The sequence below is a fragment of the Zonotrichia albicollis genome, chromosome 4 (assembly GCF_047830755.1).
Source record: "Zonotrichia albicollis isolate bZonAlb1 chromosome 4, bZonAlb1.hap1, whole genome shotgun sequence".
Classification (NCBI taxonomy): Eukaryota; Metazoa; Chordata; class Aves; order Passeriformes; family Passerellidae; genus Zonotrichia; species Zonotrichia albicollis.
The window spans coordinates 6,246,595-6,271,849 of NC_133822.1; the positions used below are offsets into that span (position 1 = coordinate 6,246,595).

Sequence of the window (25,255 nt, forward strand, 5' to 3'; positions counted from 1 at the left end):
GCAATTAAATGTATGAGAAAACCACCACCAATTTAAAGCTTCAGGAGAAATCAGTTATTGTAAAGGACAGCTTAGCCTGTACACAAAGAAATACGATATGTGAAGTCAGTGAAGGCTGGGCATTACTTTGGCATAATTAATAAAGTTGGACATCTTAAGATGTGCAACTACCCCAAGCTGAAAGTTCTAGCTGGCTGTATGGGCCATGTTTATTCCCAAGTCTCCCTCTAACAACAGAGTTTGCACAAAATTACATTTATCTCTCTCGGCTGTACAATTCACACCTTCTCAAAATTCCCTTTACAGAGGTGAAGGGTTTCAGTAGAGCTGAGTGAGCAGGAAGCAACAAGGGTTTATTTATTTAAATGAGGCCACTTCCATAGATCTGTCTACAAAGAAAGACTTTACTAGAGGAGGAAAGGGATCTTTTTGGTCTCGTTTGGTATTTTTAATTTACAAGTCTTGTTTTTAATACTGGAACTAATCTCATACTAAAATTTCTTCCTCAACCCTTTTCCTATCACAGTATAGCAGAGTCCTTTTAGTCATAGTGCAAAAAGGGGTTCAAAGGTTTGGTGGATTTTTTGGTTTTGGATGTTGTTTTTTTTTTAAATAATTGAATTTTACAAAATGGTTTCTGTGTTTTTAGGAGCCAATCTTTGATGATCAATGACATCAAAAACACGTGGGGAAAAAAATAATAAAACAAACAACAACAAAACAAAAACAAACCATCAAATAACTCCACTGAAGTTAAAGGCAAATTGTTCCTTACTAAAACAACACCAGAAAATGCTTCATTTGATGGCGTTTTGTAGAGGATACAAAGGTTAATTAGATACTTTCCATTGCATTATATAGCAGGAAACCTCTGTTAATTACTGCTTCTCTAACATGACTGATTCGTTAAAAATTGACTATGGAACCACAAATAAAGGACAAAAATTCTCTCCCATTCCAGCACAAACCATTTCAGGTTCTAAGAACTGTGCCCTCTGGGTGCCTATTTTTCTGCATAATACCTAATTTATTTCTGCAGTCCAAAGACTGTGACCCTTTATCAAAATTAGATATTAACACGGACACTGAATGGTAAATTTTAACATACAGCATTACTAAAACCCTAAAATGAATGAAACTTCCACCAACTTCTAAACACCTGAGCATTTGTTCCTGTGTTTTCTCATGTCCCACATTACAGGAGGAAAGGTTAATATTAATGGCTTATTTTATCACTATTTTTATTTCAGCTTCATACCATAAGTGAGGTGTTTCTATAAATGTTTGAATTTATGAGCTTTTGTGAGTTTTCTCAACCAATTAGTCAAATTTCTGCCTTGAAGGCATCTCCTTGCTAAATCCAGCTTTTTTGGTTCTTTGTTATTTAGTGCACTACTGTATTCCTTTAAAGGCGAAGTTCAATTATTTCTCTTTTGAAGGAAAGGGCCTTGCTTAAAATGCCAAGTGTATTAAAAACAGTTCCCCCTTGCCTGTTGCAGGGAGATATAGAAGGATAATAAGTTAGTTGGATTTAATGGAATTTTGGAATTGATCATGTCTGTGTGTACACGTGCATGATGATACCAAAATAAGGATTAAATGCTGTCAAATCATCAAGAACACTTGGTTTTCTAACCTTTTGCCATTTTTATTTCTTAGCAAGGAACAAAAGAAGGAAAGATTTCTGGTTGAAACAAAGGACAGGGCAGCAGGAGAATGAAAACTTGAATGAAAACTTATATTAACATTCTTTACCAGCACAGAAATAGGTTTTTAAAGCCACACAAGTGTAAAGGAGATCAAAGTATAGTAGAAAAAATCTGCATTTCTGCTCTTACTTCTTGGTGAATCTACTGTTGCCCCTCTTATGAATTACATCCACTGTCCTTAAATATTTTTATTTAAATTTTGAAGATAACTCTCTATGCTATCTTTTTCCTCTGTGCAGGTATTGAATCCATGGTGGATGGCAAAAGTTTTCTGCAGACAATCCAAATCTGCTACGAGCTCCTGGTAAACTTTGCAAATGGCTGGTTCTTGGCCATGGCAATTTACTCCTTATGTCTGGAATGGCAGGAGATTTCTGCCAACAGGAGAATTGGCTTCAGGTCATCCCTTGTTAAAAGGATCTGGAGGCTTTGAAAGAGAAGAAAAATAACTTTAAATTTGACTGTGGGGGTACCCGTTTGTCATGGCTGGATGTTAATGAGCAGCAGCCTTAGGGCTGTAGGGCAGACCCTACCTCTTGAGCCCTGATGTGCAACTCCTGGTAATAGGAATCACCTTATGGGATCCACTTTGTCTAGTAAAGGCTGTTTCTACAGGGATTTAAAAAATCTGCTTAGTAGCCCATTGTCTCTGGTAGGCATGTTCAGCAGGCATGTATCTCTTCCAGTGCAAACTTTGAGTAAAAACTGAGATTAATTCAATTAAGTTTAAACATTTTAAACAGCTTTTTTTATTTTATGGTTACACACATAAGTAGAGCAATAACTAAATACAAATGTTGCATATTTACTGTGGCGTGATCCAAGCAATTACTACTAAAGCATTAAGGAAAATCATTATTTTACTCTTTTAATTTTATTTTGTAATTAGCTGGGATCCATATTTTGGTCAATACATTTATATTTAGAAGTTATATATTATGCTTATCTTTATTTTGAGAGGACAATTTTAGCCCTGTTATTAAAAGCCTGTTAATAACAATTAAAATAGCTATTAAAAGCTATTTTAGCTTTTGTACATTTATAGCTTTTGTACTTGTTTTTCTTGTTAGTTTTCATCAAATAGTTCACACTCATACGATGTATGTAGTCTGCTAATAGTCAGGAGCACAGACTGTCAAAAATGGTTTCAAACATCTGGTAAAAGTCAGCTTTTTATGTACTGAGATTATTAGTTCATCCTTTTCACACAAGTGTTGTGCTGGTTGCTCGTTATGTCTCTGACTTCTCTTACTTTTTGTTCTCAAAAATGATTTGAAAAAGTTTAGAAGGAAAACTTAAAAGCAGAGCAAAAACAATGCTGGCAACTTTTTTGAGTGCCAGAGTTTTTACAGCTTTCTGTTGAAATATTTTCCTGACTTTCCATTCAGATAAGAATTTTTGGGCAAGGTGTTACTGGGAGGGCTGACTGCATCCCTGCAAAGTGCAGCACAGTAAAAGTCTGTGTATATTCTCCATATACCATACTATTAAAATCAATCTGTTCAGGTTAGTTTCCGTTCTGAGGAGAGCTGAGAAACACAACCACCAGTTTCTGTCACGTGCCGCGCCGCATCAATTAAAAATAAATTACATTTCATGCAAAGAACCTAACTTAAAAATCTCAGCAAACAACAACAGAACCTTTTCACTAATGATTTTCAGTCATCAGAAGTGGAGAGAGACTCAGACAGCAGACAGCATGGTCCCAGCATGCTTTTTGCCTTTTTTTTTGTTTGCACAGTAGCTGTCAGTTGCAGCCCTGCAGGTAGTAGAACCCAGTGGGAAGAGGGGCGGGACAGAGCGATGCTGCCTGAACTGACAGCAAATTTAAATTACTGAGCTTTCTTTTGCTTTTTTTCTTTCTTTGAGTGCCCTTTCCTTTTTTTTCTCTTTTCTTTTTTTTTTTTTTTTGGTATTTTTCTACTCTGCGACAAACTGAAAAGATTCGAGCACACACTAATTTAACAGCCCTGCTTCGTCGTCTTCTTTTTTTCCCCTTTCTGCTTCCAGGATAATTAAAAGAGAAACCTGTAAAGGCAACGTTCCTTCAAGCAAGTTGGTGCTGTAACGTGCTGGTAAGATGAATTTAATTTATTTTTTTTCCCTTTCCTCATCTTTTCTTTTCCTATTTTGGAGCTGAAAAGCTTTTGTATATCTAACGCAGTCATAAGTGTGGTTCCCCTGCTGTGGAGGGTTAGGAGGTAATGAAAAGGTGCAACGGCTTGATATGTGACCTTCTCCTATTACTTAAAATGGGGAATAACAGCTTTCATGCCTGTCCTCATGATGCTTTTCTCTCTATGAATTGACTATTTGCTCAACAGAAGAGATGCTGTGATTGTCGCACTATGACAATGAGGACTTGATTGTTTTTTGGTTACTGTTCCATGCTCCTATCAGAGCAGATACTTGAGTTGGGGGGGTTGTGTTTGTGATTTTTTTTTCCCTCTGAACGTTGCCTGAAGCATTGATACGACAGGGGGGTGGAGATGGGGGTGGAGGAGATGGTCTTGGGTATCATCCTGCCTGTTCAGCTGTTTACTAGGTAGGGAAGTGCAACACTGAAACTTTCTTTTTTTTTAAATAAATAAATATTTTTTTCCGCTTTCATCAAGTGGGGTCAGTGTATCCAGGATGTATTGTTGTCCAGTGCTGGGTAAAGTTCTTGCATTTTCCCTCTGGAGAAGGGGGGAAGGGGTGTTCCACTCCACACCTTGTCACACCATTGTAGTAGCTAATTGCAAGAAGCTGACAAACTTTGAGATGAAATACCAGGCGTTGCTTTTGTAAGGAATGAGTTTGATGCTGTGGATCAGCTCCTATGAATACCAGCCTGCCAGATACAATCAGATCTGTATTATACACGTTGCATTCCTGACTTGCAAGTACACTGATTTCCAAGGTCTCCTTTCTAGTCGTCTTCTGGTACTAGCACATTTTCATTTTATTTTTTTAGCAAATGAGATGTGTTTTGCTTTGTGTTTAAGCTTACAAAACTTAAAAGGTGGTGTGTTTTCTCTCAGGATTTCTGAATGTAGTTCTGCCAGGTATTGAATGCTACAACATCTACTGAAATCAACAGGAAGGCTGAGCTTGTCTTGTATTTAAGAGAAAATTGCTCAGTACTGGCAGGACTGGATCTTATGATTGCTGAACTATCTCTGTTTTCTCAACTGCAATTAATCCTTGGTGCACTTTAGGCTGGATCCTGTAGCTGTACTGTAGTATTCAGAATAAGCACTATTCTTACACTTAGTTGATGTGTTCTGGTTGTGCTGATGAAAAGTTTTTGAACATAGGATGGGGATTTTAGGAGAAGTTGAATAGAGTTAGGAAACCACTGTGATTTAGTCCTCTATCTCCTTGAAAACTCTTTTCCTCAATTTTATTTAAAGTATCCTGAAATTAATAATGTGCACATTGATACATTACACTTTTCAGACTCAAAGGTGTGTTTTGCCAAATGCATAATGTGATACTATGAGAGAAGTTGTGCGAGGAGGGTGGAGAAGAGGAGCAGTGGGATTGAACACAGAGTTCTTTCCTTGTCAGTGGAGAGGGGGAGAGGATGTGCCAGTGTCATATGGAAAATCACATCCTCTCACAGTAACTTTGTTAGGGCAGAGGGTTAAGGGTGCTGCACTTGCAGAAGTTCATCACCCCCTATTTCAGTCTCAGTTTCAAGCTCTGCAGTGCTTTTCTGAAGGTTTATTTTGCTTGTGCAGAAAATGCTGTTGGCTTGTGAAATGAGGGCGTTGGAGCTCCCACATCTTGCCTTTGCCCTGAAAACTTGCCTTCCCCCACACCAACACCAAGGTCTGCGAGGCCCAGAAAATTAGGCTTTGTGCCTTGTAATCCTAAACTCCCATCCATTTATAACCAGAGAAGAAAAGGGTTGAATTCAGTGTTCTTGTTATGGAAATAAGTTTTTATTCACTCAGTATCAACTGACAGTTAGAAGCGTATCTGATGTAATATGAATAAACTGTAGGCTGTTGTCAGTAAATTATGCATTTATAGTCTCACATTCTCCTAGAAACAGTGCTTTTACAATGCTCAAGTGGCCTAATGGGGTGAAACCACTACCAATACTCTCATCTGAGCCTCCTAATCAGCCAAAGTCATGAGAAGTCCATGGTGGTTGGTTCCCACTGACCATGGTGGGCATCTCAGATGTGAGTGAGGCTTCAGGGAGGAGAGCCTGAGGTTAGCCAGGGGTTTTTGGTCACACAGGTGATGTCAAAATTACTGTTATGAGGCAATATGAAAACATAGTACAGCTGAGTTTAGATGCTGAGTTTTGTGGCAAGAATGGATTATTAAATTCTTAAAAATCCTTACTAAATTCTTAAGTTGATATCTGTACATTTAATGAAAAAAACAGCCATCCTAACCCAATCTACCAGTCTACATCCTCTTTGAATGTAGTCTTTAAATATATATATATATATATATATATATATATATATATATATATATATTTTTTATTTTTTTTTAATTAATCTGCGGACTTTAAATTGCTGTTGACTTCTAGCAATGCTGTCCTCTATTCAGTGCCTGGAAATTTCTAGTTGAATGCAACTGCTTTCATTGTAGCAAAAAAAGAAAAGCAAGCCAGAAAACTTGCTGTAATTTCCTGTCAGTAACAGAGAAATAAGAAAACACTAGGCTAATAAAAATGATAATCTGAGTTTACAACTGTTAACAAGATTCCTGAATAGAAATGGTGCTATTATGCACAAAGAATTTCTATCATCACTAGAGGAATGTAGTATAAAATTATGAGGTTTATTATAAGGGTCCTGCCAACCAATCAGAAATCAACCCATAATCTTACTTGTGAAATACCATAAGTTTTAGCATCTTCCCTCCCCTCCTACTAATAAAATATTAAAGAAATTTTGTAATTAGAAACTTTGATAACATAACTCTGAATTTCATTTACAGCAAAAAGCTAGCATAATTCTGTATTTTTTCTACATCTCTAATGTTCCATATAAAGTCACTGCAAGTCTGAGTTGCACACAGCAGGTAAAATTAAGGTAAATCACAGACTTGCCATGGGCAATAATGATGGGATTTCATCAGTTGCTTTCTCCTGGGACAAGCCAAATTCACTGATTTTTTTTTCTCAGGGCTCTGAAGAATTACTGAAGATTTTCATAGCACCTCCTTCCATGAACGAGATTGCATTTCTGCATTGCATTTCTGGTCAGCTCAGTTCAAGTGTGATAGAGTCTTGTCAAAATTCTTAGATTTTTAATCACTACAGATTATTCCATTTCATTCTAGGAGTAAAAGACTCTTAGATTTCTCTTCTAACTGCAAATGATTTATGTCATTGTAAGGGGCTTGCTCTGTTTCCATTTGATTTAACACATTAGCCATGGTCTTCTTTCAGCAAGAGCCACTCTTGCAACCCTGTACACAGGCTCAGAGTGACCCCAAGTCTGATTGATAACATATTGGGCTACAACTTGCCCAAACACACTTCTCCCACAAGTGTTGCAACCAGCCACATGCCCTTCATCTCCTTGTGATGTGCACAAGGCTCACTGCAGAGTCCTTGGTGCTCCTAACCCTGTGGAGAGTACAGAGAACCCTAAAAATAATCAAAAATCTCCTCATGACTCTCATCACCCCCAAGGCAACAGAGCTCACAGTATTTATCAGATCACTAGATAGGAATTAAGAATATAAATAAGTATTTTAGCTATTAAGGTAAACAGTAAAATCATAGCCAGGAAATGGAGTGAAAAGAGAACTAGAAGCCCAGAGAGCTCATTTCTAGACCATGATTATCATCACCCAAAGCCTTCTTGGGGTTGCTTTGCATGTCCCATGGCCTGAAACTCAGTTCCTGCCCTGATGTGCTCTGAGTTCTTGAAGCCACACCTTTCCTGCTCACGTAGCTAAAGACACATATTGTCATCTTCCTTGGGGATGGCAACAAAGTGGGAGCAACCCAAAAGCTCTGCACATATATTTTTGGGTTTTTATTTTTCTTCTCAGCCTGGAACCTCCCACTGCCTCTGTGTTACCCCTAGAGGTCATTGCTCTCTGTCCATGGCATTTGGGCATCAAAGATAGGATTCATCTTATCTAAATTTAGGTGCCAACAATGTAGACACCTATACGTGAGTGAGCCACATCTGGCTCTCCTTAGAGAAAACAACCAGGTGCTTTTCTGACATCTGTTTTCTTACAATCCTATGGAAAGACATCATATTCAAAGCTCAAACCATTTAATTTGCTCTCTTCCTCCAATTTTCTCAATTGTCGCTTTACTTTAGACATCTCCTGTAACTACTTCATGAAGACAGAGGACTTAAAACTCCATAAATTACATACGTGGGAAAACTATTGACTTATCAAGCCTCATATACCTGGCAGTGGGCTTCAAACAAGGCTGATCCTAGTGCAGTTAGGTCTGGATTGCATAGGCACATCCATACATCACTGACAAAATGTCACTCATATATATCATTAGTCCTCCAGGGCTGCTGGAGGGAAGCTGTCACAAGTGCATCCCCAGCAATGTGTTTAACGTCTAATTAATCTTGTTCCTTGTGGTTAATTTTATTAGGCTGAACTGATCCAGTGAAAGGGGGTGCTGTGATTGGTTTATTTGTTCTACTTAGTAGGCCAGTGGCATTTAAAAGTCATGCTGCAATGCTATAAAAAAATCCCAAACTCAGGAAACTCCATGAGTGTAATGAAGTCTACCTATTTTAGGCACCAGTATTATAATGAGTTGATGTTCCTGATGTAAATTTTCTTATCCAGAGGACACTTTGTGCATTTGAAAGCTTTCAGACTGATACTTTGTCTTCCTACATTTTTGAGGCTAAAGCTGTGTTAAGAGTGCAAAAGTTGTGTTCCGCAGAGCAACCCCCATTCCACACCTTCAGCCCACCTGGCCATCTGTGGAGGGACTCTTTGTGTCCTCTTGGCCCTGTGCCTGCCCCATGCAATTGTTTTCATGTCCAAGTCCATGATATGTTACATGAAGGGCTGTGGGTGATGCTGATGGTTCACAGCCCACCTGAGCAGAGGGTTAAAAGGGTCTGAGGGAGGCAGCATCAGAGCAGCCTTGCTTGCAAGGTCTAGAGGAAATGATACCTAAGGATGTCCATAATCAGCATCAGTCAGGTTTATATTCAAGGAAAATCTGGTTAATTTAAAAGGTTAATTTAAAATGTGTCAGCACATAAATGTATATTAATATGTATATCAGAGCATGGTGTGGTAATGCCAAGGTTGTAGGTTCAGTCCCTGTATGAGCCATAAACTTCCGAGTTGAACTTGATGATACTTGTGGGTCACTTCCAATTCAGAATATTCTGCGATTCTGTAATACAAACTCATAGTATGGCTATTGGACACATAAAAGCCCACTAGACAGGTGAGACATTCAGCAATAGAAACATATTCTACCATCAGACAAACGTGGTCTCCCTTTAGGATTCATTGCTCTTTTCACTTAGGTAACCTTCAGCATCTTAAAGATTAAGTGTAGGCTTGGTTTAAGTCAGAGAAACTGGATTTTGCCACTCATTTGAGCATAAAATATTTGATTATCCACCCAGTTGTTGATCCACTTCTCAATATGGTGGTATTCAGTCAAAGAAGGTTGGGCTTGATGATCATGGAGATATTTTCCAACTTCAAAGATCCTACGATCATCACATGTGGTTGAGGTAGCTCTATTCTGAACCTGAGCTCTGAAATGTTTTGCAGAAATACTCTTTATTCAGACAATGGGAGTGGCCAGGTTTTGAAGCAAGCAGAAAATGTGTTATGGTGCTCTTGAACTGCTCACACAATAACAGAGCTCCAAGCACAGGACTGGGTCTCTGACACATTTTTTGTTCCCAGTGATTAATGTATAAACTCTGTACCAGCTACCAACACAGTGAGCAGTCCAGAGGGCCCGTGGACTGCATTTTGGATAACAAGAGACAGAATTATCAATTAATAGTGGCTCTTAATCAATCTGTTGCAGTTGATGTGTTCCATAGGCTCTCCATTAATGAGCAGCTCGCGGCTCTACCAACACCTTTCTTTCCCTGCACTCTAACTCCCTGAATTATGAAGGACATGTGCATACTAAATGAAGTTCTTGCACTCAAGAGCAAAGGCTGCCTATCCAGTGTCACAAAGCCAGAGACCACATTCACAGGACATTAAAGGCTGGGTACCCTTGCTGAACAGGTTTACACATTTAAGCCTTGATCCTGCAAGGACTTATACACATGCTTAACCTTACACACTGAGAATGAAATCCTGGGCCTCTCAAAATCAATGACAAAAGTCCACTGACTTCAAAGGGCCACTCTGTGAATAGCCTTTTTGGTTTCAGTGCAGCCACACAGCGTGCAGAAGCGTGTGAGCTGATCTCCCCAACCCTGCGTGCTTGTGTGAAGTCTTAAGAGATTGAGTGAGCTGCTAAGTGTATCTTTCAGAGCACTTCTGTCTCACAACAAACTATAGGCATTCAAAGTTGTTTTCTTGTTTGATCTGTGCTCTTTACGAGTTTTGCCCAAACCCTGTGGTAAAACCTGCTGAAGGAGTCTGTGAGCAATCCATAATGCAATTCCCTCCCTGGCTAGTGTTGCATTCTGAGCAGTTTGTTTTCTTTACTTTCCAAGAGATCCAATCCCTGGAGTGAGGTGATTATGCTGGAATCACATCTTTCTTTTTTAAAGAAAAAAATCTATAGCTCACATGATTTTATAGGAAATCTGGGAAATATCTGCTGAAATGACTTACAGGTCCAACAAAAAAAAAAAAAAAAAAAAAAGAGTATGAATTTGTACAGGATTCAACTGCTGGTTTTCATCTGCTTTCTGCTGGTAATTGAGATACCGCCTTGCAATATCTAACATCTGTCTCAGGATCTGTTGGAGATCAGAAACTCAGTCCTGGGTCTGGGTGTATAAAACTCTCCTCTGGCACTGGTATCCCTCAGACGCCCTCTGGAGTCCTGAGGAGTTGAGTGAAATGTTCAGGAGAATGGAAAGTGGTATCAGCCCCATTTTTCAGCACAGATCCCTTTCCAAAGTGGGTTTAAGTCAATGATCCAATGATGCTGCACAGACCCTCTGCTTCTGGGAGTGGTATATTAGGAGTGGTATATTATGCTCCCAGCCCTCACAGTGCTGAGTTAGTGGAGCTGGGGGGTTCTGGGCTGTCCTGAGTAGCACCAAGGTGTCCCAGCTCCAGTAACAGAGGTCATGCTGGAAAACTGAGATCCTGTGAATGAAACAGCTGCACTGGTGTGCAGAAGCACCAATGCACCCTGCACGTACTCAGGACTAGGGAGGTTTTGGCTATCATCTCCCTAAGCCTGCAGAAACATTTGTGAGGACAATATGTGTGCTGTAACAAGGAGCAAGGGTTTGGAAAAGATATACATAAAGTTTTGCATCCCAGTTATGCTTTAGGATAAGCCTGTGTTAGCATTTGTGTAAGCCAAATTACCTCTTCTCACCTAAATTGGTGGCAGTCATTTGAGAAGGAGAGTAGGCTGGGTGAGCTCAGTGAAGCTACTTTGTTCTCTTTCAGCATTTTCCTCTGACACGTTTCATTGCTCTAGCAGAAAAAAAAAATCCCGTGATTTCACTCTTTTTTTTTTTTTTTGGCTTTTACTGTAAAGGTATTTTAATTTTATCTTCATCGTGCTCCTGTACTAATGGGCTTTACACATTCCCAGCAAAGTCCTGTGTGAAATTCTTAACCACAGAGATTACAGAAATTTACTGCTTCACTGGCATGGTCAAGTTGCCACAAAATTGCATTTGTTAATGTAGCTGTGAAAACACATGGCACCTGCCATCTCTGAGCATAAGGATTTTAAATATGGCTTGGAAGAATTTAAGGATGCCTATAAAATGGGGCTTGGCCGTGTCAGTTTAGCTTTAGGAAGGAGACTGTGCTATAAAATACTCACCCATAATTGGACACAAGTGACAGCTTTACTTAACTAGTGTTCACAAATGAACGAGCAATGAAAATGTTCTGCCTTTCTCACCCCAGAAGAATGACCACGGCAGATGTTAATACCAGGGAGAATGGCTTTATTGTAGCTACAGGTGAGACAAATGCAGGATTTATGAGTCTGGGGATTGAGGGAAGGGGAGGAAGGGTAAAAGCCCAATGTTGTTCCACAGAAATGCAATGTCCATTCCCAAACACATTGCATAGCACACACAGTGCACTAAAGCAGAGGCTATTCTGTGTCCATGAATTCAGGAGCATGCCTGATTTTTTTGTTTGTTTTTAAGTACCAATACCCAGACTCACAAACTGAACATGATTCTGCTGTTTATTTCCTTATGTTCTACCCTCTGCCCATTTAAGCTGATGGCAAATCTCTAACTTAATTGATAATACGATGTAATCAATGGCTCCAAGTCTGGGAACTCAGTGACCCGTGGAAGTGTAAACAAGAGACAACGTTGTTTCTCTGATGAAAGTCCTGAGACCAGGCTTGGCCCAGCATCTGCTGGATCCTTTCTGTTCATTTTAATGAGCTTACAAATGGTCCCTAACATTCAATAGAAATCAGCATTGGTTTTTCAGGCACTGATCCAGTAAAGCCCTTAATTATGTGCTTAAGATTATGGTATGGGAATAGTCCCACAGAAGCCACTGCAACCACAGAAATGTTTTAAGCTCAGCAAGTAAGAAAATGTTTTGTTTTTGGAGTATCATCACATTTTTTTCCAGTCAGTGGCCTCTGCCAAGAAAACTAACAAATCCAGTTTCTAGAAATCCAACAACATGAGAAGCCATATACGCAGTGATATTCAGATTTTTACCTTTTTTTAGCTGCTTTAGATTCCTTTATGCCCAGACATAGCAAAGCACTTAACTGCAGTTGTGACATGAATAGGGGTACTTACATCTTGAAACTCAAAGCTCCCTCCCCTTTTAGATTGAGGGTATGCTCACACATGGTGCTGCTGTCTGTTGTCAGTACCAATTCTAGGTAGGATGATGTTTTTAAATTATAAAAGGTAAGGCAGCATATAAGTAGGAAAATATTCTCCTCTGTTTTTAAAGTAAGTTCTGGAGGTTTATCCCAAACTCTTTAACCAGATGCTTTTTCAGAAGAGTTGCTTTAATGCAGTTTGAGCTTTTGTGCCATGTGGAGCACATATTGTTTAAGTGCTTCACTTCAGCTCATCCCACCTCACTAGAGGGGACTGCTTTTCTGCATCCTCTTGTTTTCATGAAACCTCTTGATATTCACCAGGATTTTTTCAGGTAACAGTGCTTACAGCAAACACAGCCTGTGGTGTTTTCAAAAGTTTCCTGCTGTCAGAAGCGTGAGGGCCAAATTGAAAATATTGGTTTGGGAGAATGTAATCTTTTCAGCACAGGCTCTGGTCAGCTTGGCTGTGTGCAGTGCCAGTGCCCAATAGTAATGATGTCCAGGCATGGGGCCAAATGCTAAAACTGCCCCCAGAGTAAATATACTCACACTCTGTGAGAGAAGCACTAAAGTATTCTTGTTTCCTGGCCAGCAACACCACTTCCCAGGAGGATAACTTTTGCCAGGAGTATGAATAAGCTGCAGTGAGGCTGTGCCTTATGGCAACTGCTGCAACAGGGACTGCTAAGTAACTCATAAATAAGCAGTCCCTGCTGCCCCCCAATTCCAGTATCCAGCTTCAGAAGGTACTTATGTAGGTCCAAGCATAAAGGCTTGCACAGTGGCCTCAGTGGGCTCTGAGAAGTGCCAAAGCAGAGGTGGCTACTTTCCATCTCCTGCTCCTTCCACTGGCCATAATTTTTCTGGCAAGCACAAATATGCAGAGCCTAGAAGGATTTGGCTTCTATTCTTCAGCTCATATTCATCATGTGTGTTGCTCCAGTGAAGTTGTGAAGCCAGGAGCTGCTGTTATGGTAGGATAAAGACTCCACCACAGCTGAAATCTTTATTAGCAAATTAATTATGAATGAACATTGGAAAAATAGGCACTTTAATGAACCCAGCAGCTATCTTGTTTTGGATATACAAGTGTATTTATACCCTCAACAGAACTACATTAACATGTAGGGGTTTTTACATTAGTGCTCATTTTCAGTTTTCTTGAGAACTTCATTTCCACTCACAAAAACATGCCAAAACTTCTGCTGATATAAATCAGGGTGATCCCTTGAAGTCTGGTGAGCATCTGCCCAGAATGACAAATAATAGCCTCTAGAGTCCCACTAATCATGGAGGATGATAGAAGTTACTGATTCAACATGCACAACTATTTAACACCACATAGACAAAATCATTTCAGGCAAGAATTCCTACGCTAGGGATAACCATATTCCATAAGGAAGTACTAAAGGTTAACTGCATTCTAAGGTGCAGCAAAGCACCCTGTTTTGGTTTAAAATGTTTAAAACCTGCTCACAAGGATGCACCGGTTCAAAGTTTTGTGCAGACAGTAGTAACAGATATAATAAAGAATATGAGCATTTAGACATCTCCAATGTTCTATACTGTGCCCCTGTATGAGACATTGCCCAGTTCCAGCTGCTGACATACAGACATATCTACTAATAATAATTCTTCTTTGCAGCAGTATTGAGAACTCTGACTCCAAATAAGCCAATAAAGTGATGCTCTGCAAGGCAATACTTGTACTCCTCCATTTTCTTGCCTTTCAGGACATTTCCTAATTTTTTGCACAGATACCTTATTTTGGAAAAATATAGAACTATCATTAGCTAGTGTGTTTATCTAAGAAAAATCTGTATATTTTAGACAAGGATAATCAACCCCTTCTGTATATGAAGACAATCTGAGCACCATTAAACAGAAAAACATTGTCATAGTTTAAATTTCCTAATGTTCTTCTCTCCCATCAGTATAAGAATATACTTTTTTCATATAGCTACTTATCTTTGGTTGAATACAAGAGTGAGCACACAGAAGCAGTTCTTTGTTCTGGTATTTCCAGTCAGCTTCATACCTCAAATTATTAAAAACCTCTGGGAAGTCTTTCTCATGAAGTGTGATTCACAAATTTTATGAGTTAGTCTTCAAAGATTTTATTAAAATAAAAATGGAAGTCTATGACCCTTACTAGTGGTTTGTCTTATATAAATGTATTTCTCTGCTTGACTTTCACAAAATACATTAGGACAGAATAAATGACATTGGAGCAGGACAGGAAACACTTCAAAAAGAACTAATTTTCACATGCTGCAAAACTACTTTGGGGACCATCTTGAAAGATCCTCCATGCCTCCACTTTTCTTTAAGCAGCTTTATTCATTGTCTTAAAATTAATTTGCCAGAGCAAGAAAACTTGTTCTTACGAGGCGATAAAATTTATTTTGAAAGTCCTGGTGGTACTAGTATGGTGCTAAGTCCTGGTGGTACCAATGGTTCATGTTGCTGCTAGTGAATATGTTGTGGACAAATCTCTGGGGTTCTGTCAGTCCTAGGAAGAAAATAAGGACCATTCTGTAACCTCATGTGCTGTTCAGCTGGTGCAGCCCAAGTCCATCCCCACACACTCCCCCAGCCCAGGCAGAACAGACAGCATCCACCCTGTCTGTGGTACCTGCTGACCCCAGCCCAAATCCTGGAATGTTTTAGAGACTGACATTTGGCCCAACCCAAAGCTCTGCAGGGGAGCAGGCAATGGTCAGGAAATGGTCCTTGGGCCACGTTCCTGGTCCTGATCTTCATATCAGTGTAGACATAACTAGCAAAAGCACAGATCAAAGGGAAAGTCCTCCCCAGAATACTCACAGACTGATTTGAACTTCAGCCAGGTGCAGTTTCAGGTTTACCCACCCTGTTGGAGGGGACCTGAAAAGAAGAGGTGGAAATAATTGCTGGCAGGTGTCTGCACAGATTAAGTAGGATGCTTTCAGGTACAAAAGTGTATCCTAACCTAAGTGTAATAAAAACTCAGTGTGTTGCCATATCTACAGTGCATCCCTCAGCCAGGAAGTCTGGGAAGATGGGAAAGTACTGTGAGCTTGGCTTGCTCTTACAGCCTGCTCCAGGAATCCACTGAGTTTTACTGATGGACACAGGACTTGGACCAACACCTGATCCAGCCTGGTGCAGAATCCTCCTGCTACCTGAAAGAGTGCAAGCTGAGGAAAGTGTTGAGCCTTCCTTAGAGGAAAGAGGGCTGGCTGCTGGTACAGAGCTGTTGAGAATGGATAAGGGCTGCTGGAGTGGAGCTGGCTTTCAGAGCAAGCACATCCATCCAAATAAACACTCCAGGTACTCATCAATATGCCCTTGTCCAGGAGCAAATTGGATTCTGAACAAGCACCCAAAGATATAAAAGTGTAAATATACTGATGCTGTCCTTTTGGAAAAGCTGCATATATTTACCAGAGCAAGAGGGGGTGAAGGACTGGGCATTGTGTTATTCTACTCACTTTAAATGTTAGTTTTGATAATTTTTTCTAAATGAGTCTTTATATTTCACTGCTCCCTGTATTTCCCAAAACTATTATTAACAAATAAACAGATCTTTCTTAGTTCTCTCTGAAACAATAATGGCAAAGGCTTTGTTGCATGTGTAAGAACTCCAAATTAGGTGAAATTTGCTTCTGGCAATGGAGTAGTGGCACCATGCAGACACATCTACTAATAATGATACTTCTTTTTGTGTGTGTTGTGCAGCTATGGCAGGATATGTTCCAAACCTCATTTTATTAAATGAACAATACAGACCACCAGTAATTGTTATGTCAGGGGAAAATAAAAGCATAAAATATGCATATGATAGGATGATGTGAACATGCACAGAGAGGAGCACACCAATGTGCTTTCCTTCTGCAGGGTTTTGGCAGACTTTCCAAACTGCCCAGTTTAGAATTAGCAGGGTCAGAGGAGATGTCCCAAAATTTAGAATAATTTGAATTTATCAATACCAGACTCCTCTGGGGAGAGGTAAGTTCTCTTTTCAGAGAATAGATAAGTCTTCTCCGAATATTTCCCCAGACAGATTCTCTTCTGCACATCTCCTTGCCAACTGGAACCTTTTGATCTCAACATCCTCAGTGCCAAATTCTTTAATGGTGTAAATGAGTGAAACTCCACCTAAGGCAGTGGAGCAGATCCCATTTGCACCTGCAAAGAACTTGGCTTTGATTCTGTAGCCAAGGAGAGATTAAAACCATTGGTTCTAGTAGATTTGTTAGCCTGTAAAAATGCTCCTCATCTCCGGTTGCAGATAGCTCTGTAATCCAGTCCAAATGTGAGAAGGAAAAGCAGCAGAAAATGCTTTTGAGGGCGTGAATCCTGGAAAGGGAGAGTGATACACTGGAGGCTTTAACAGGATTTAGTGATCTCTGCCTTATGACCAAGGATGCATTACCATCATTTTGATTCTGGTCTCCTCACTTGCCCCCTGTGCAGCTTTTTTCCAGATCTCCTAATGTGAGCCACTTATGCCAGATTGCTCTTTGAAGAAGGCATCCATTGATACATCAGAGATTAAATGAGTCACTCATGATGGATTGTGGTTCATGGATTTATATACTACCGAAAATTATGCATTTTACACTACCTTGTAAAATAACCATTTATCTAAGTAAACATATTGACTTCTTTTGGTTTCATATGAAAACTATCCTGGGCTGTGAATCTTAATTTAGCAAGCACTTGACAGGCAGGAGAAAAGACAGCTAACAATGACAGAGAAGAATCAGTTACTTAAATGTCAATAGAGGGAGGTTAAAAAATGAGCTCAGGGTAACAGATCAATTTGTTCTCCAGTGTCCAGCCAGAGGTACAGACTTGGCAACTTCTACCACAAGAAAAGGAAAAGGAAAAGGAAAAGGAAAAGGAAAAGGAAAAGGAAAAAGGAAAAGGAAAAGGAAAAGGAAAAAAGGAGAGGAAGAGAAGAGAAGAGAAGAGAAGAGAAGAGAAGAGAAGAGAAGAGAAGAGAAGAGAAGAGAAGAGAAGAGAAGAGAAGAGAAGAGAAGAGAAGAGAAGAGAAGAGAAGAGAAGAGAAGAGAAGAGAGAAGAGATGGTTGAGAATAATTTTCCAGAAATTCTACCTCTTATCCTTCCACACATATTATAGGAACCAAAGCAAGAGATCTCTTTTCCAAGCACCACAGTTTTCACCTCTGCAATAAGGAAATTATTCTCCTGATCCAGATTCTCCCCAGGGCCTTCCCATGTGGGTCACAGTAACATTTGAACATCTGACACTGGTAAAATTGGATCAACAAAAATGTGCACTGATTCTTCTTCTGAGTTGAAAGCATCAGAAGGCATAAGAACTGTGAAAGAATTCAGTTTAAGAATGGAGGTAAAATGGCCTCATCCCAGGTCCTTTGGGAAGCTCTGTATTTATCTGTCTAGTGGAACAGGAATACAGGTCATCACTTGCTCAGCTTTCAAAAAAACACAACAGGTTAAATTTTCAAACAACAGGTTAAATTTTCTATTGTCTGACCATTTCTGCTTGTTAGCTCAGATTGCATTTAATTGGTGCACCTGCCTGATTTTTGGCCTCTCCAGATCCTTTTCCTGATAAGTGTTTACACCCCTCTCACTCACAAAAGGGTCCAAGGTGCTGAGTGCATCATTGACTTCAGCCAGCTTTGGAGCAGACCTGTAATCACTGCAAGCTTCTGACTTGCTGCCTCCAAGTATTTCAGATTAATCATCTCAGAGACAAAGCAGGATATCAGAGCCAAGTATTACCTTATGTATTTCTGCTTTCCCAAAGGTTTACTCTGCAAAAAAATCCATTGTCCTATATGTAATATAAAATAATTCACCATGGAGCAAAACACTGTATCATGATACAGATCTGGGCAGTGATTGAAATAATAACAGACTGTTTAATTGCTAAATTACAGTAGTGATATTATGAAATAACATATTATATCCGCATTTATAATAAATTAATCCATCATGATTAAAGGTCTCTCAATGAATACCAAATGAATTAATACATGATTGGCCTTTATAAGTATAAGCCTTTAAATTTATGCAGTTTTCTGCAAGCAGCTAGCAGCCCACAGAATAAAGTGGCAATGAGAAAATCTGTCACAGGAAAACTTTTCTACATTTCACACAGAACACCTTTTCTTTCAGAACATTTTTGCATGGTTACCAATTATGACAGATAGCTTTTTAACAGGAGAAAATATGCCCATAATCACACAATGTTTGGGGGAGAGGGGAAAATTACCTCAATATGACTAATTTTATGAAAGACATCTGTCATTTTCTACTGTTGTAATACAAGCTGTTTAGTAAGTAAATTTAATTAACCAGATTTCTCATTTTAAAAAAGGGGGAAAAAGGCTTTTACAGCATGCCAGGAGCATATCCCTTGAATATAGTTTGTTTAATGCACCCAATTAGACTGAATCATCAAATTCTCTGAACCTTAAATATCTCAAATTAATTTTTTCCACATTGTTTTTCTGTGTACCATTTTGCAGCCATTTGTGCTGTGTAGCGGATGTTGTTTATTGTTGATATTCCTTTTTTAGAATTCCTGCTTAAAGCCAGGACTTCTTGATGCTTGGTCTTGCACATAAAGAAAGAAATCTCTACCTAAACAGGTCCCATTGAAAAAGAGTGACATACAAAGAGTGAGAAGTGAGAAAGGCAGGGAGAGCAGGTGTATCTGTCCCAGGTCATAAATAATTCAGTGAAACATCTGAATCTTGGTCTGGTGTCATCTCAAATACTAGACCACACACTAAAACTAAAAGGAGATAATTGTAAGTCAATGGCAAACTCCCGCTCAGAGGTGTGAAATTTCCTCTGTTATTCAAATAATTTCAGACCTGAAATTATTCTCTCTTTTTTTTTTAGAGAGAATTCATTTTTGCAATGTATTGATTGCATATCCTTTAGACAACTTATACCATAAAGAAAGAAATTCTATTAAGGTGGTTTGTTTGGGTTTTTTTGTAATATATGAAAAAGTTATAACACTGTTCCCCAGGAAAAACTGCCAACATTTATGCAGAGTTTTCCAATGGCCAGAAAAAAAATCAAGCAAACGTGAAAATTTATTTTATTGATGTCAGTGGAAATCTGGGGTAGTTTCACTGACAGTATTTTAAGCTACCTAAGGTCAAAAGCTGACTAGAAATCTCAAATCAACCTCAGTAAAAACAAATACTCAAATAATACTAAATGAGCTGATTGCAACTTAATATAATGTGTTTTCTATTTACTTAAATTATTCTTAAGAATACTTAGGTTAGTAGAAAAGAAAAGAAAGCAAACAAAAACTCTTGGTGAATTTCTGGTGTTAGTGCACCTTCTCAATTCTGTTTTAAATACAGCACCATCCAAAAATTTAATATCTTCTCCTTTTGTACACAAGGGAAAACTTCATCCCTATTCAGAAAAAAAAAAAAGAAATCAATGAAAAAACTACCCACTGCCTGGAACTGTACAGAATTTCACTGAAAAATGAAAGCATCTTCTTTTTATCTTTTCTTCTTGTTTTGTTTTAATTTTATTTCATTTAGAAACATTTACATAGGTTATGTGTGGGGATCACAGCATTAATTCTGGTAAGTTCTTGTTACCCTAACAGATTTAGGAAGTTAATTGTACATAATATATGTCAGGTATTTAGAGAGCATCATTCACTTAGTAGCATGAATAGAGTTACCAAATGTGGGGAATAAGTCAGTCCAGCAGATAATAGATTGCTTACTGGGCTGGAATAATCATGCAGAGAAGTGGATAGGGAAAACTGAAGGACTTTGGTTATTCTCATGTACATGCACACATTGTAAATCTGCCAGAATATCTGCAAGCTTAAACACTGCATTCAGTCCTTCAGACCAGGGTTTTCCTCCAACTTGAAGGATGAGTTGATAACTCCAGTTAATGCCCCCTCTCTCCTGCACAGGGCCTTTGGAAGAGTTCAGGTGGAGAAGGGTCATAAGCTGGTAGAAAAGTACCAAGCTGAGAGGTGAAATGTGAATTTAAACGTCTCTTTTTCCTTTTCCTTTCCTTTCCTTTCCTTTCCTTTCCTTTCCTTTCCTTTCCTTTCCTTTCCTTTCCTTTCCTTTCCTTTCCTTTCCTTTCCTTTCCTTTCCTTTCCTTTCCTTTCCTTTCCTTTCCTTTCCTTTCCTTTCCTTTCCTTTCCTTTCCTTTCCTTTCCTTTCCTTTCCTTTCCTTTCCTTTCCTTTCCTTTCCTTTCTTTTCTTTTGGGGTTTTTTGTCATCTTTCATTGGCTGTTTTTGTTCATTTTTTTGTTTGTCACAGACTTACTCTGCCCCATTTACCAAGGCTGAATTCAGGCAATATGAAGTGCCCATGTCTGTTCAGGAGAGAAAGTTGGTTTTGGTGGTGCCCCATGCAGAGCCTGGTTATAGCAAACAAGTGAAAATACAAATCCAAGCACTTGTTTATAACCCAGGTCGAATATGACTTTTGGATTCTCTTTGCTTTAATCACCTCTCTAAAAGTCTAGGACAGATTAGAGAAACACAGCTCAGTATTAGAGGACATATGGACATCTATATTCATATCTGTGCCATACAGAGAGAAGAAATATATAGTTCAGCATGTGTAGAAGCATGCAGACATGAAACAAACCCACCCCTGAGGGGTCAGCAGCAGGAAAGGTGTTAGAAGCTCGAGGGAATTCTATCTGAGCACCGACAACACGATCAAGCTCTGAGACAGAACAGCTTTTAAGTGAGCACAGGCAATCCTGCAATTAATGGAGACATATCCACTCAGTATTACAGTACAGCCAACCTGCATCCTTGGCTTATTAATTTCTCCCAGTAGTACAAGTAGGTTGACGTCTTCTAAATTAAAAACAGTTCCGCCTTAGGAGGAATTGCCAAAGAATTTGTACATTAGAAGTCTCAGGAGATGAAACTCTTGCATGCCGCCTTCGCTGGGGAAGAGTACAAGCTTATCCTTCAGGAAGTGTCATCTGCCAGTTATGACAGCTACACATTTGTATTCATTTATGAATTCACCATTTACAACTGTGGCTATTTAACACAACAATTCCCTGGAAAATCTTTGGACTCTGTGTTTGCATAATAAGAAAAAACTTTCAAGAACAGCTCATCTCCTTCCGCCTTTTCTACTATTCCTGTTTTGTACCCAATGAATTTTACACAAGAATAATTTAGGACAGCATTTGGCAGGGTTGTTCTGGTCTCTGTGCACGTAGGAGGCTTGTGAATCTCTTGCAATCTTGCTACAGGGGACAACATTTCTAACAGGGTGTATTCAGGAGAGTTGATTTTGTTATTCTGTGGAGTGAAAGCGTAGTCTGTCACCTGGGCAGATACAACTGTTAACTGGAACAGAGCTCCAGGTACTGAAGCTCTGTTTCTGATTCAACTAGAGATGTTCTGAGTGACCCTTAATAAATCACTTCATCTAGCTGGTTCTTTATCTTTGTATAACATCAAAATGCAGCTATGATTTCTTCTCCCAGGCACGCTGTGGGAATGCAGTGATAAGGTGTTTAGAGAGATGAGGTGTTTAGTGTCTCCTCTCCTCTGTATTTGGGCTATAATTGCAGTGCTGAAGTTCAAGCACAGGAGAGTCCACCTGGGCTGTCAGCTCTTCCTCTTGTGGGATTTTTCCCTTTGGCAGCTGGGGTGGTGGTAGCCATCTGTGACATTACCTCATGGACTCCTTTAGAGCAAGAGATCTAGAATGAAAGAACAGTGAATCTATCCTTCTCAAGATGAAAAGGAGAAAATTAAGTACAAAATTTACCAGTGAGAGAGAAGCAAAAATCAAACTTATTAATTTTGTACAATTTCGATTGATGTCCACACTGGATTTAAATATCTGTACTCTCAGGAGTTGATCCCGATACTTTCATGAGTCTAATATTTTTCTTTTCTTGGTCTCTGTTCATTAGTAGTGGTGAGACATTGCCAAAGGAGAAGAGGGTATCAGCTGGGAGAGGTGTAGGTATTATTTAAGTAGGGGACATAAATACTCAAATCTCATTCATTTGCTCCCCTATACTTCTGGGAAGTACAGGGGGGCAAATGAAAGAGATCTCTTGGTGGACTCGTGTCTCAGAGAAGGTGAAGCAACATGCTGCTTAGTGCATATGAAATAATGGGAGATTTATGAGGAAGGGAGCAGGTTATAAGAATAGACCACATTAATCTTCTGCTTCAAACTCTTCTCATTAATCTCCCAATAACAAACGGAAATGGTCAAAAAACTAGACTATTTCTTTAGGCTGGTTTTGCTGTGATTTTACAAAGTCCTTAAAGAGGTTCCCAGCAAAGATATTCTCCTCTTCTATTTCTCTCATCTTCCCATAGTATTCTACAATGGATGCAGAAAATTCCTATCCAAGATGTAGGCTTGCAAGAACATGTCTCATCACCATGATTTCTTTTCAATTCAAGCTCTAAGTCCATTCCTCATGACTCCCACCTTCCTTTCTTCTTTCCCTTCTCCATTGCTAATGAGATAGAAGAGTATCTTGTGACTGCTATCTGCTGATTTGCCTGAGCCTGAGCTCTGTGAGTAGATAAATTTCCATTCAGAACATTCAAATACAGCTAGATAACCTGAATAAGCATGAACAGCAAAAATGGAAACAAAATGGCAAACAAGCAACAACAAAAACCTGACAACATAAGTTTTTCCTTTAAAAACCATATGAAGCAAAATTCAGCAAGAAGCTGAATTTCATCTGAATCCACTGGCAATTGTCTGCTACATGTAAGGATTGCAGAAGTGCTTCATGGCTGCTGAAACCATCCAGATGACTTGGCAGTATCTCAGTGAAATAGGCTGGGCTAATCACCCGCCATTGAATTCTATTGTGTGTCTGAATTTCTTGGCTTTGGTGCAGCGCAAATGTTCTTTATGATTTTCGGTTATCTTTAAAAATATCTTCCAGAGAGTGGAGGCTCTGACCAGATAGGGATCACGGACTCCATGGAGTCATTTTTCTTCACAGAGTAGTAGAAGTAGCACTGTCACAACAGCAAAATTGTATTCTATCCAGGGAGTAAATATATTGATTGCTTACTTAGCAGAACTGGCGAACAACGCACGTTACTCCAATTCACTGCAGCTTGCACAGACTTCCAATTTGCTTTTGGATGTAGAACTTGATGTATGAAGCCATGGACTTTGTGGCTGTGACTGCTTTTCTGCTTCTTCTCTCCTCCCTGGGTCCTACCACTAGAGATCAGTTGGGATCCATCTGCTCAGAGCCTCCATTAACTCAGAGGGACCAATGCTTCTGTCATACAAAATACTTCTGCTGCCCCAGCAGCTTTAACCCATTTAGTGTCTGGTAGACTCTTTATTCAGGTGGCTGCCTGGGGAGGGAATATAGCTGAGATCATCTTTAGGAGGTCAGAATTGGACATTTTCCAGTTTGTTTTCTAATCATCAATCTTGTTAGTCCTTTGCCTGAGACCAGAGGTTGGTACCCATGGTAGAATCACAGAATCAGAATATTCTGAGTTGGACGAGGATCAGTCCAACTCCTGGCTCGGCACAGGACAAGCCCAAAATCATGCCATGTGCCTGAGAGCATCATCAAAATACTCCTTGCACAGCTCTGTGCTGTGACTATTAGAAACTTTTTTGGTTTCCCAAGATTCCATGACTATGGCAGGACTTTAAGTCTTCAGATCAACTAGAGATCAGTTTAGCAGTGATCACATCCTGTCTAGAAACATGGTTCCTCAGCTGGTGAGAAGAAAAGATTGAAATTCTCAACCTAAAATCAGCATCAATGGAGGCTTCTCTATCTGGTGCTTGATCAATGAGCTCCCAGATTTGAATTCAAGAGAAAACCCTAATTTAAACAGTCTTTACACCAAGGTATTGCCCAGCTCCTTTGGTGAACCCTTCTGCAATATTGCTTTTGTGGGAAATGTAGAATTTGGATGCTCTGGATACATAGCTACACATCTCCCCAGCACACACTCATTTTTAAATGCAGTTGAGTGGATCAGCAAGTGAATGTCTGATTAAGCAACAACAAGCACTTGATTTTTCATTTGTTTTGTTCTGCCTTTGGGAGTTTTGTTCACTCTAACCATTGTTTCCTACATAAACATAAATGCCTAGGAGGCATTGGATTGTTAATATGTGTGTCCCTTGGGTTTAGCATATGTGGATAGAATCCCAGAACACTTTGGTTTGGAAGGGATTTTAAATTTCATCTTTTTCCAACCCCCCTGCCATGAGCAAGGACAACTGCCACTACACAACAGCTCAAAGATAGAGAAATCCCACTTGGCTACAGGGTGTGATTCAGGATTTCTGGTAATCCATTGAGTAGGAGATGTTGGGCAGCACATGCACAGCATCCGTGCAGCTCCATCCATTCACCTGTGACTGACCAGTCCACACCCACGCTACACCAAAGCATGTGCAGACTTCAGCCTGTTCACTTCAAAGTCATTTCAAGTGCTTTATTTGCCTAAAGTGTAGGTTGCTCCTGGATGCGCCCAGCTTGTGCATCCATGGCTCCTGCTGAAGTCACAGTAACACAGTGTGCTTGTGCCTGCACAGGCTGTACCCATTCAGACCAAATGCTGTGTGAACT

At 39.5% G+C, this 25,255-nt stretch overlaps 1 protein-coding gene across 1 annotated transcript in view; it reads left to right on the top strand.

Moving 5' to 3' along the window:
• The first annotated feature begins 3,622 nt into the window (after positions 1-3,622).
• The window catches only part of CELF2 (CUGBP Elav-like family member 2), a 547,488-nt gene continuing 525,855 nt past the window's right edge, over positions 3,623-25,255 (top strand). Inside the window, exon 1 of the mRNA XM_074538727.1 lies at positions 3,623-3,784. The gene's annotated coding sequence lies outside the window, so the exon portion shown is untranslated. The remainder of the gene's footprint in view (positions 3,785-25,255) is intronic.